Source organism: Kogia breviceps, chromosome 2 (assembly GCF_026419965.1).
Source record: "Kogia breviceps isolate mKogBre1 chromosome 2, mKogBre1 haplotype 1, whole genome shotgun sequence".
NCBI lineage: Eukaryota > Metazoa > Chordata > Mammalia > Artiodactyla > Physeteridae > Kogia > Kogia breviceps.
The window spans coordinates 160,867,920-160,882,115 of NC_081311.1; positions in this window are offsets into that span (position 1 = coordinate 160,867,920).

Below are 14,196 nucleotides of genomic sequence, written 5' to 3' on the forward strand. Positions count from 1 at the left end.
CTCTTTTATAAAAAATTTTCTTCACATGGCTATTTACGTACATACAGAAAACATTACATGTCTAATGTGAATAGGGTTATGTTTTGAGTCTTACAGGGTTTAAGGGAATATCTATTTGAAGAATCTTTATATTACTAGAGTTGTATTCCTTGAAAAAGACATGAGCCCAACTAAAGTAACCATGTACTTGAATCTAACCTTTATATTATAGACATATTCAGCTGTCTAGCCAGTTCTTGCTTTTAATTTGGCTTCTTAAGCCTTCAGTAAAGGAAGGTACAAGCTGTGTTTGAAAAGGCAATGCTTACACCCCATTCATGTCTCTTTTACCAAGGCTGGCCTATACATGCTATTGACCAATATAAATGGGATATTTCTTGCACTTAGACAACATTTTATGGACATTTTGTTGTTATTCAAGCTTCCAACTGATGATTTCATCTCTCACCCTTAAGTAGAGCTTACTCTTTGTATATAATTACAGACCATACCTTCCATTTTTTGTAAACACACAACATAATGGACCTTTCCCCAATTATTCTTTCAGACCTTGGATGTCATTAATTGAAAGCATAGGTTATATATAATGTTTTTGTAACTTAGGAAAATACCTCTCCACAAAATTTGGAACTGAATTAATCAAAGAGAAAATCATAGCTCGAGTATATTTTAAATAATGTGTAAATAGTAAAACCATGAATAATGAGGATCAACTGTGCTTCAATGCTGTTCATTTGTTGTTACTGTAACTTTTTGTTTTGGGCAGTTATAAGAGTGAAACAGGTATTGACTCATTTTTCACGCTAATCAATAAAAAAATTGCTTCCTTTCAAATTGATATATTGAGTCTCTTGTAATATTAGTCTCAGTGTATTGCATTTCACAGTATCTGAATTTAACTTCTAATTTTTAATGATATAAGTCATGGCAAATACATCAAAGATACATGTTAATAATCACAAATCATTAAATAGTACATATGTTCACATCCCTATTTTCAAGCTAGTCTTTGAGAATGTCTAAACCATGACTTTTTCTTTTGTAAAATTGTACATTTATTTATGTTGAGCTTTCTACAATTTGAAAAGTGTTAATCAATGTTTATATTTTACTTGAATTTCAAGATTAGTTATTGGTTTGTTTAAAACAAAACAAAGTAATACAGCTATCTGATTGCTATAAGCCTATAAGGGGGACATCAGGGTCAACATGGATGTACAGGGGCATAATCTGTTAATTTATGATCCTTAAGGGACATCAGCCAGTTGAAGTGTTTGAGCTGTAAAATTCCTGGTAATTACTGTAACTATGGGTAAGGGAGTGATACGAAGTCTAGCTTTATTACAGCTCTTTCATGGCACTGGAGCAGGATGTCATATGGATCCTGAAAATATTACATTCCAGGACTCTTAGATACATTTGGTTTTACATGATGATGAAACTTTGACTCATTCGATTGTGATGAATCTCATACGTATAAAAACAATTACATACATAGACTAAGATTTAAAACAAACTATGAAGACTGCTCACCTTGTTCACATTTGGTGGTGGTGGTAAGTAGGAGAATGGTTTCAAATAATAATGTAAACTTTATTTTAAGCCTTTATAATGATTTTCTAATAAAGTTAATATCATTTTCATTTATTTTCCATGACTATGTGAGCCAATTGAGCATGGTTACAAAATTTTCTATACACTTGCATATTCAATGTTGTTAATTCTTATATGTCATTATTTGATTTATAGATGCTTGATAAATAATATTCTGTGAAACGTGGCAAATATAAAAAAAAACTATAATTCTTTGTGAAAATCACATTTTTATTGAAGGAAAGTCACCCTTTGCATGGGCCTATGTAGTACTAATAGCTACATCTAGTTATGATAAAATACATTAAAATAGATGTTTTATATTTATAGTGCAAAAAATGTTCTATAGACTACTTACAACATGTTCTGCAAAATGAAGTTATATATTAGATTTTGAAAATTGGATGATCTGATGTGGACTTGTTAAAAAGAGGAATCTTAGAATGCATATCCCTTAAATTTTTCTCAGAAAAATAATGCAGTATTTATATAATATATTAAAAGTTAACCAAGAAATTAAAGCAGATATGCTACTTGCACAAAACATTTAATCTTTATCATTATTAATTAACTCTCAATTTCCAAATGTGTTAATGAACTTCTTAAGTTACCTAGTATGTACTTCAAAAGAAATGTGTATTCATTATTTGGTCATGATCATGATCATGATCAAGCTTACTGAAGTTATTACTCTATAATACCTTAATGACATTAAAAAGTAAGAATCAGAATGATACTTATTAACACTTTGACACATTGCCAAAGTGGCTAATTTACACCCAGGGAGTAATTTACAAATGGTGAGCATCTAGATGGTTACATATTAAGCTCCCTCAGGTGAATGCTTTCATGTCTGGTATTACTCAGCAACACTTTTAAAGACATGACACCTGCTCTATAACAGTTTGCAAAACTAAGGACAAACACGCTAATTTATATAATCAATGTTATATTGAACCACAAATAAATTAGAAGATCTGACAATCTCAAATTAGGAAATAAAGACATCATAGGATAGCAACTACATTTTATATATCATTTTAATTTTATACATATACATATATTATATACCCATATATTTATATATGTATACATCTGAATATGCTTTACTATAAAATCTTTTTTTTTAAGAAGTGATTATACTGTTCACTGCTAAGAAAATTGAACAAAGGAGGAGTTGTGAGATCTGCACAAGAGCACTTTCTGGCCTCTGGAGATGTATTTTTCTTCCAGATTTCATGTGTGTATATGACAAAATCATGAACTTCAAGCCTGCAATGTAATGAGATTATCCAAATTGCCTACCTAATGGCCATAATTCCCATAGGCCCCTCAAAACAGCTATCAAAACACATACAGTGGGATATTCCCCAAATTTAATCTTCTGATATATATGCAATTAACCAGTAGTGTATCTATTTACATTTTACATACATCTTTCCAATTCAGAAAGTCATTTTCTTCTTCTCTTCCTTTCCTCTCCTCACATTCAATTGATCCCAAAATGTAACTTCACTCCCTGTTACTTATAAAAATTTAAAAAATTGTCTTTGTTTTTTTACAAAAACCTTTATTACCTGGCTCTTGCAAAACTGTACGGACTCATCACTGTGCCATTTCCCATTCCTGCATGATAGGCTCCTTGTGATCTTACCTTTGCCATTTTTCTTACTCTTGCACATTACTGGTCACTCTCTTTGGACCAGCTAATTGTCATTTCCATCTGTCAAATTTGTGTTTTCCTTTAAAACATTACTTAAATACTTTCCATTCTGCAAAGCCATTCTTGATACCTTCAAGCTCAATTTATTGCACATTCTCTAGGCTCTCTTAGTACTTAGTATATTGCTTAATAGGGATATAATATTCTAAATATCAATTATTTTCCTGCATATTTATCTTCTTTATTATCTTGAGTGTTCCTTGAAGCAAGTTAACTGTCTTGTTTATTTTTAAGATACCCAAATCCTACGGGGCTTCCCTGGCAGTTCAGTGGTTAAGACTCTGCACTTCCAATGCAAGGAGTGCGGGTTCGATCCCTGGTCAGGGAACTAAGATCCCACACGCCACGTGGCCAAAAAAAATACCCAAATCTTTGCATTTTTATAGGTTTTTTTAAACATCTTTTTTGGAGTGTAATTGCTTTACAATGGTGTGTTAGTTTCTGCTTTATAACAAAGTGAATCAGATATACATAAACATATATCCCCATATCTCCTCCCTCTTGTGTCTCCCTCCCACCCTCCCTATCCCACCCCTCTAGGTGGTCACAAAGCACCGAGCTGATCTCCCTGTGCTATGTGGCTGCTTCCCACAGCTATTTTACATTTGGTAGTGTATATATGTCCATGCCACTCTCTGGTTTTTATTAAATATGTGTTTGAATTAGGGATATTTTGAACCAAAAGCAAAGTACTCAACCTTGTTATAAAAATGGACAAATTGAGGGACTTCTCTGGTGGTCCAGTGGTAAAGAATCCGCCTCCCAATACAGGGGACACGGGTTTGATCTCTGGTGGGGGACTAAGCCCGAGGGTCTCAACAAGAGAGCCCATGTGCTGCAAAAAACAAAAGAAAAAGAAATGGACAAATTGAATAGGATAGTTCAGTTTTATTGCAAGCCACAGACCAACTACTCACTGTCTAGGATTTTATTATGGCAGCACAATACTACAAGATATTGGTCTCGGTAGGCTGCACTATGGTTACAGATATACCATACAGACCCCCAAATTGCAGTGATTTAGCACCACAGAAGATTATTTCTTGCTCAGATAAAGTTAGATGTGGGTCTGCTGAGATTCTTCTCTGTGACTCAGGGTTGAGGCTTCCTCCATTTTGATGCTATCAACTCAGTGTTTGACTTCCCAGATCTCAGTGACAAGGTTTTTATCCAGTTTTATAGATAGCCTTTGACCATTCATTAGTAAGTAGGCAGTTTAGCTTCAGTTCAGATGTTTAAACACTATGTTATACTGCCCACCAGGATAATACATATTAAAAGATTTATATTTCCTGGCACATGGCAGATTCTTCCCATTTTATCTACCAGACTGAAAGCCCTTTTAATATAGTTGTTTTTCTTATTAGTCTTTTTCTTTTCAGTACTTAGAATAAGAACTGGAAAATAGTAGGCAGTCAATAAAATTAGTGTGACGACACTGTTATGGAAGAGCTATGAGATGCTAAATAAATGGGATAGGTATAATTTTTTATTTCCGTTTTATGCTTAGATTTCCTGACCTACTGAAATACACATTAAAATTATTATAGTGAAATCAGTTGAGCATTGCATATTTCATTGCAAATAATTTTAATATATTTTAAGCATAGTGAATTCTCTTGGTTTTAAACTCTTCTCCATTTTGTGATTGATAAAGTAGTCTCATATTTGAAGTCTGAAATTTTAACTGGGGGAAAAAAATAAAACATGTCTAGAGTTTGCAACTGAGGATTCAAGGAGCATTGTAATTAGAAAAACACTTTTAGAAAGCTGAAAATTAAATTCACATGCACAAACACACACACACACAATGCTTAAGTGTAACTTAAAATGGCTTAGTTCTGCCCAAATTAATTGTCTCAGAAATGACAACCAATTCAGCTTACATTGCAGACCTGAACTGTCTGGGCACTATATTTAATAATGTAAACTTTTAATTATATAAACCCTGCCAAGATTGTGTAACATTGAAGAAAAGGCAATGTTTCCAATTAGATATTTTGTTGTTACTTTTGTCTCTATATAATCATATTATTTTCCATTATGGTTTATCACAGGTATTGAATATAGTTCCCGGTGCATATACAGTAGGACCTTGTTTATCAATCCTATATATAATAGTTTACATCTGCTAACCCCACAATCCCAGTCCTTCCCTCCCCCACAACCCCCCCCTTGGCAACCACACATCTGTTCTCTATATCTGTGAGTCTGTTTTTGTTTCTTAGATATATTCATTTGTGTCATATTTTAGATTCCACATATAAGTGATATCGTATGGTATTTGTCTTTCTCTTTCTGACTTATTTCACTTAGTATGATAATCTCTAGTTGCATCCATGTTGCTAAAATTTTTCATTATTTTTAATGGCTGAGAAATATTCATTGTGTGTGTGTATATATATATATACACACACATATTTATACATACATATGTTTATATATTATATCTTCTTTATCCATTTTTCTGTCAATGGACACTTAAGTTGTTTTCATGTCTTGGCTATTGTAAATAGTGCTGCTATGAACATAGGGGTGCATGTATCTTTTCAAACTCTAGTTTTGTCTGGGTATATGCCCAGGAGTGGGATTGCTGGATCATATGGTAGTTCTAGTTTAATTTTTTTAAGGAGCCTCTATACCAGGGGTCCCCAACCCCTGGGCCGTGGACCGGTATCAGTCCATGGCCTATTAGGAACCGAGCCACACAGCAGGAGGTGAGCTAAGCTTCATCTACTGCTCCCCATCACTCCCCATCATTCACATTACTGCCTGAACCATCCCCCCCACATCTGTGGAAAAATTGTCCTCCATGAAACCGGTCCCTGGTGCCAAAAATGTTGGGGACCGCTGCTCTATACTCTTTTCCATATTGGCTAAACCTATTTACATTCTCACCAACAGTGTAAGAGGGTTACCTTTTCTTCACACCCTCTCCAGTATTTATTATTTGTAGACTTTTTAATAATGGACATTCTGACTGGTGTGAGGGGGTACGTCGTTGGTTGTTTTGATTTGCATTTCTCTAATAATTAGCAATGATGAGCATCTTTTTATGTGCCTATGGGCCATCAATATGTCTTCTTTGAAGAAATGTCTGTTTAGGTCTTCTGCGCATTTTTTGATTGAGTTTTTTGGTTTTTTGATATTGACCTGTATGAGCTGTTTGTATATTTTAAAAATTAATCCCTTTTTAGTCACATCATTTGCAATATTTTCTCCCAGTCCATAGGTTGTCTTTGCATTTTGTTTATGGTTTCCTTTGCTGTGCAAAAGCTTATGTTTGATTAAGTCCCATTTGTTTATTTTTTGCTTTTATTTCTATTGCCTTGGGAGACTGACCTAAGAAAACATTGGTATGATTTATGTCAGAGAATGTTTTGCCTATGTTCTCTTCTAGGAGTTTTATGGTGTCTTGTCTTTATTTAAGTCTTTAAGCCATTTTGAGTTTATTTTTGCTTATGGTGTGAGGGTGTGTTCTAGCTTCATTGATTTACATTTAGCTGTCCAACTTTCCCAACACCATTTGCTGAAGAGACTGTCTTTGCCCCGTTATATATTCTTGCCTCCTTTGTTGAAGATTAATTGTCCACAGGTGTGTGGGTTTATTTTTGGGCTCTCTATTCCATTCCATTGATCCATGTGTCTGTTTTTGTGCCAGTACCATGCTGTTTTGATAGATGTAGCTTTGTAATATTGTCTTAAGTCTGGGAGGATTATACCTCCTGCTTTTTTTTTTTTCCCTCAGGATTGCTTTGGATATTCTGGGTCTTTTATGGTTCCATATAAAATTTAGGATGACTTGTTTTAGTTCTGTGGAAAATGTCATGGGTATTTTGATAGGTATTGCATTAAATCTGTAGATTGCTTTGGGTAGTATAACCATTTTAACAATATTAATTTTTCCAATCCAAGCACATGAGATATCTTTCCATTTCTTTGAATCATCTGCAATTCCCTTTATTAATGTTTTGTAGTTCTCAACATATAAGTATTTCACCTACTTGGTGAGGTTTATTCCTAAGTATTTTTAATGAGATTTTAAAAGGGATTGGTTGTTTACATTCCTATTCTAATATTTAATTGATAGTGTCAAGAAATGCAATCAATTTCTGTATGTTAATCTTGTATCCTTCTACCTTGCTGAATTCATTTATCAGTTCTAATAGTTTTTGTGTGAAGTCTTTAGGGTTTTCTATATATAGTATCATGTTATCAGTGTATAATGACAATTTTACCTCTTCCCTACCAATCTGAATACCTTTTACTTCTTTTCCTTGTCTGATTGCTGTGGCTAAGACTTCCAAAACTATGCTGAAGAGAAGTGGTGAGAGTGGGCATCTTTGTCTGGTTCCAGATTTTAGTGGGAAAGTTTTCATCTCTTTACTATTGAGTATTGTATTGGCTGTGGGTTTGCCCAAAATAGCTTTTATTATGTTGAGATATGTTCCCTCTCTGCCCACTTTCATAAGGATATGAAATACCCACTACTCTATTGGAGAAACCTTCCCAATAGAGTACAGTAGAATGAGAATATGCAATCACTTCCAATATCTCCTACTAGATATTGACTGTTATATCAAGTAGTAAGTGGTAAAACTTTTAACTGACAACTAGTTTAACTGTGGATGACTTCTGATTTTGTTTTTAATCCTGTAGTTTGTGTTTAAACAATTCAAAAGTATGTTCCTGATTTTGAGATACTAAATGGTGTTGCACACTTGTCACTTTATTGAATGTGTACAGGAGTCCCATGGAGTTTATGAAGCATACACTTGTATAGATTCAGGTGCTAGAATAAAATTGATGTCATCAAAAAAAATATGCTTTCTCAGCTTACCTTGTGTGTATGTAAATATAAGTATTTAATTCTCACTGTTCACTTTTAACTGACAAATTTTTTAAAAGTGAAAACTACAGAAACTGTTGTAGAACCTTACATGCTGTTCTTGTCCTGGTTGTACCCACCTTTGGCCAGTCACACAGCTACTCAAATTATTAGAGCATTAATTGAAGATATTTGTTTGTCTTTTATAGCTGACAAAAATGACTGTATTTTCATGCCACGAGGGGGAACACTGTCAAGAATTTACATATAGATTCAAAACAGAAAGAAGAAAAGATACTGAAATAGAAATTTACATTAGATTCTATTTAAAGTTTTTTTTTTTCCATTTTTAAACATGAAATTTCAGGGCTGTATAGTAAAGTAATTTTTTATAATTTACTTAATTTGTGACTAACTATAGGTTGCCAGATATGCAGTTTCCTATGTAGAAAAATATTGAGAAAGAGATAAAAGACTTTTATTGTAGGGAAAGGAAATTTACAGAATTATAGGCAAAATATTATTACTCAATTCAAAGTTGAAATGAAGACAATCTTTGAAATTGATTGTCATTGCAAGCAGTAAGAAAATACAACCCATACTTTTGAAATCATTCTTAAATTCTGATTTCACATGAATATATATGAAAATAATAAGCATATATGTGAACTTTTCAGTATTAATGAACTTGATTTGCCCTATGTAAAGTTTATCTGCAAGTATATAGATCAGTGAGTTAATATACAAAAGCCTAGATTTAGAATTATTAATAGAACTTTGGGGTCTTTATTTCCTTTTCAGTATATTTATTATATAAGCTTTCTTGGCATAATTGAAAACTAAATTACTTTATGGTGAAACTTGACATCTAAGAACCTGGCTCCTAGATTGGAAGAACATTAAAATGTTCACTTAGTACAAAAGAAAAAAAATCAGTTTTTCTTTGGTATTTCACCATGAGGGTGTTTTTGGTGTTTTGGTTTGGTTTGGTTTTTTAATCCACTGAAAACTTGACTTTTTGCAGAATGTGGCTCAAATAAGATTTTGTAGACCAAGGCTTCCTTGCCAAAAAAGAATTAATATCCTAGTCTGGTTTTAGAATCAAAGTAAAGGAGTCATATCTTTGACCTCATACTATGGAAGACTATTTAATTTTGTCTTACACCTGTTTGAGAGATGTAATAATAACAATGACACCAAGGGGATCCACTCAACCATTAAAAGACCAATGAACACAGCAATGAGAAAGATAATAAAGACAGTTTCATGTATAAAGAATTTATTGGTTTTCTAAGTTGGGATCAGGGCCAGAAATGAAAACACTAAAGACTAGCTAGGGGCAGCAACTGTGATTTAATATATTCCTGGCAGAACACACATAAGAGAATACTCAGATGCAATTACAGGAGATGTCACCTCTTATGAATTATAGTTTGCAGAATCCATTTGTAAAGCACTACTGAGAATTTCTTTTCCTCATAAAAATAATGTTTCTGTTTGACACTGTCATAGGAACAAGTAAACATTAAGTAAAGATTAGGAATCATAAAAAATTAAAGATGGCAAGACAATTTTTGAAATTTCAAACTTTGCTCAAATTATTTATGTTTTCATCTGGAGAAGAATGGAGGAATGATTGTGGAAAAAAATATTTTTTTCTGAGAAATTAGTAACAATCTTTCCATCAAAGATGTGGGTAGTTTATTCAACAGCATATTTGATATATTTCAAAATTCAATTCATTATAAACTATTTAGCTAAATAATTAACTAGTTAGACTCAAGTCTGAGTCTATACATGCAGAACAAGGGAGGAATGTAGGTAATTTAAATTTTTGTTCTTTGGTTAAAACTTAAGTACTTTCACCTGACTAACCAGATTATTTTTACACTATTTCTATATTGAACAGTTTGGCTGTTTTTTTTTTTTTTTTTAAAGGAGGAAATCTAGTCAAGAAATTAGGGACATGATGGTGATCAAAAACATATTCAGTGGCACATATATACAATGGAATATTACTCAGCCATAAAAAGAAATGAAACTGAGTTATTTGTAGCGAGGTGGATGGACCTGGAGTCTGTCATACAGAGTGAAGTAAGTCAGAAGAAGAAAAACAAATACCGTATTCTAACACATATATATGGAATCTAAGAAAAAAAAATGTCATGAAGAGCCTGGGGGTAGGACGGGAATAAAACACAGACCTACTAGAGCATGGACTCGAGGATATGGGGAGGGGAAAGGGTAAGCTGTGACAAAGTGAGAGTGGCATGGACATATATATACTACCAAACATAGGGTGGATAGCTAGTGCGAAGCAGCCACATGGCACAGGGAGATCAGCTAGGTGGTTTGTGACCACCTAGAGGGGTGGGATAGGGAGGATTGGAGGGAGGGAGATGCAAGAGGGAAGAGATATGGGAACATATGTATATGTATAACTGATAAACTTTGTTGTAAAGCAGAAACTAACACACCATTGTAAAGCAATTATACTCCAATAAAGATGTTAAAAAACAAACAAAAAACATATTCAAATCCTGGAAAAGCATAAAGCCTAGAGAATTTTCAGTCCAATATGCAAATTTGTGAAGGGACTTCTTGGATTCAAAAAATTGAATGAATAGTAAATAGTAAAAATATAAGAATATTGTGTTTATAACTCATGTTTTTGGTTACTCAAACTGTACAAAGTTAAGCAAAATGATATAATTTTATGAGAAACTAACCTCTTTCACATACTTTGATATATGGGTAGAAATATTTTAATAATTTTCCCAGCAAAATATATGTAATCCCAACTAATTACATAATAATTAAATTTAGTTTCTCAAAATGATAATGAAGCTCTTTCTGAAATGCAACTAATTCTCAGCAGTTTCCTGAGTATTTAACACTAGGGGATTTATTATAAATGATATTTATTAAGAATTCTATTAATATATGCCTTAGCTCAGGCTGCCATAAAAAAAGTACCATAGATTAGATGGCTTAAACAACAAAAATTTGTTTCTCTCAGTTCTGGAAAGTATACATCTGAGATCAGGGTGCCAACATGGAAGGGTTTTGGTGAGAGTTCTCTTGGCTTGCACATGGCAGAGAGAGAGAGAGAGAGAGAGAGAGAGAGAGAGCAAGCTCTCTGGTATCTCCTATAAGGACACTAATCCCACCATAAGGACTCCACTGTCATGATCTCTATAACCTTAATTACCTCCCAAAGGCTCCATCTCCAAGTACCATCACCTTGTGGGTCAGTGGGGCGTAGGGCTTTAATATATGAATTTTGGTTAAACACAATGATTCAGTCCATAACAGTATAAATGCACCCCTTTAAGCAAATAGAATATTGAAAAAAGAGTCATTTACCTAATCTGTTCTTCGCCCACTTGCTAATAAGAGTCATTGAAACAACTCACTACTTCGTATACAGAACTTTGTACTATAGTTGATCTGCAATGGAGAGGTCAGGGAGAGGCAAGTGCAAGGATACGTGTGATTTTTCTCAAAGGAAGAAATGACATTTGGTTGGCTCCAATATAAAAATATGTATTTTTAAGCAGCAAACTGACTTCATAAAACAACATATTAGACATTTGCTGTTCATTATAAAAATAATTTCCCAGTATTTAAAACATATTTTCCTTAGTAGAGAATAGAAGTATACTCTTACTGGTATTGATAACATTTTATTTAATTAAAATAATCTCATCAGCAAATCCCATGAGTACAAACCTTATAACAGGATTAAACAATAATTGTGAAAGAGATAATGCCAGTTTTGTTTTGAGCAGAAAAAATTATAAACCTATTACATAATTAGTGTTTTATTAATGGTAATTCAGATTTTTGTCTAATCATTAGAAAGGCATTTGCTTTAAACATTCACATAAAAAATGCTTCAACTTTAGACCAGTACTGTCCAATAGAAAAGTAATGAAACCTCATATATAATTTTAAATTTTCTAAATATCATATTTTTAAAAAGCAATGAAGAAGGTGAAATTTTAATAATACATTTTATTTAAACCAGTATTTCTAAAATATTATTCCATCATTAAATCAAAGATTATTGAGATTTTTTTCATACTGTCTTCAAAATATAGTGTTTGTTTTACATTTATAGCATTTCATCAGACTAGCCACATTTCAAATGCTTAATAACCACATTTGACTAGTGGCTACTGTATTAAATAATACTGCTCTAGACTTTCCATTTAAAGGAGATTATATAGATAGATGATAGATGATAGATAGATAATAGATAGATAGATATATTCACATAGATTACAGACTTGAGTGAAAATAGTCAAGTCTCAACTAAATACAGCATTTTCCTCAGATTTAATAATCTAAAATAAAAGTCACAAAATTGAACTTACATGGAAAATGTGGAAAAAACAAGTTCTGAAAAGAAAAATCGTAGGATACTATGGTCATATATTGTTTTGTGTGACTACCCACCAAGCTGTACTAATAGATTCTAAAATTGGTACCAGATGCTGTTACCCCATTGTAAGGAGTGAGTTAATCCAAGAACCTTACTTGGCAGGTTTTGGGAGTTGAGCCTTCAGAGAGAATTTTGTTGCATTACACTAAACACACTGATATGGATGCCTCTAAAGGTTGAACATACTCAAAATCCATTAGGCAGAGCAAAACATTAGGAAATTATGATAATTATGGTAAAACCTAGTGGGATTTGTCAGAAGATTGGGCAAAGAGTGGGTAAATTGAATATGTTTATCTGTTCCAGTCATGAAGGAGTTATATTGTGCCTGATTGCATAATTCCTGTCTAATGTTGAAAATACTTTATGGTAAATATGACTGTGATGTTAAGTGGTTATATAGAAAGGAATGCAATGCTTTAGATGTTTTTGCTTTGAGCTTTCTCCTTTATAGTTTGCAAAAGCTATATGTCTCTAAACATACTTTTTATTATTCACCATATTTGTCATATTTCTTTCTTTTATGTTTGTGAATTCTTTGCAATCAATATAGATAATTCTTGTACTTGCTTTCTAGCTCATAGCTGATTGCTGCCTTTTTTAGATTAGCCCCAAATACACAGGCCATATGCCATGTAATCCTATTGACTGACTATTTGTGATTAACTTAGAGGTGGGTGGGTATCTTAGCAAATGGGCCATATGTAAAATTTTAAAAATACATATTTAATATTTACCAGTAACAAAAACAGAAATGAAATGTCACTGGATCTGAACTTCATTTCTGCAGATTTTGGAGAGAAGGTCCATGAATTTCTACTACTGAGTTCCTTTGGACGGAACTGGTTTCATCACATCCTTAGCTATGATAATTCAGCTATTTCTTATATGCCTGATACCTCAGAGCCTACCAATAATTTGCTTCATTAATTTAACTATCCAGAATACGTTTCTGATATCTGCACTTACAATAAATTTATGTAACTCATAAATTAAGACCAGTTGTATTAGCCAGGCTTCCACTGTTGTATCAAGCCAGATGCTTCAGGATGGTGAGGGAACATCAGGATTATTAGAAAATAGAACAAAAACTACAAGAAATGAATGAATTTAGAATTAGCTATTGGGTCTATGTGGGCAAAAAGCAATGTGCTTCCCCTTCCAGTTACAAGATGGGATTCTTTTTATCAGTAAGGATGCAGCAAATCACCTTGAAGCATGCACACTGAGGGGCAAACTAAAAAGAGAAAAATGGTACGGATGAACTTATTTCCAAAGCAGAAATAGAGTCACAAATGTAGAAAACAAACTCATGGTTACCACGGGGGCAAAGGGAGGGGTGGGATGAATTGGGAGATTGGGATTGACATATATACACTACTATTTATAAAATAGATAACTGATGAGAACCTATTGTACAGCACAGGAAACTCTACTCAGTGCTCTGTGGTGACCTAAATGGGAAGGAAATCTAAAAAAGAGTGGATATATGTATATGTATAACTGATTCACTTTGCTGTACAGCAGAAACTAACCCAACAGTGTAAAGAAACTATACTCCAATAAAAATTAATTAAAAAATAAAAAGACAGCAGGTTTTGGAGG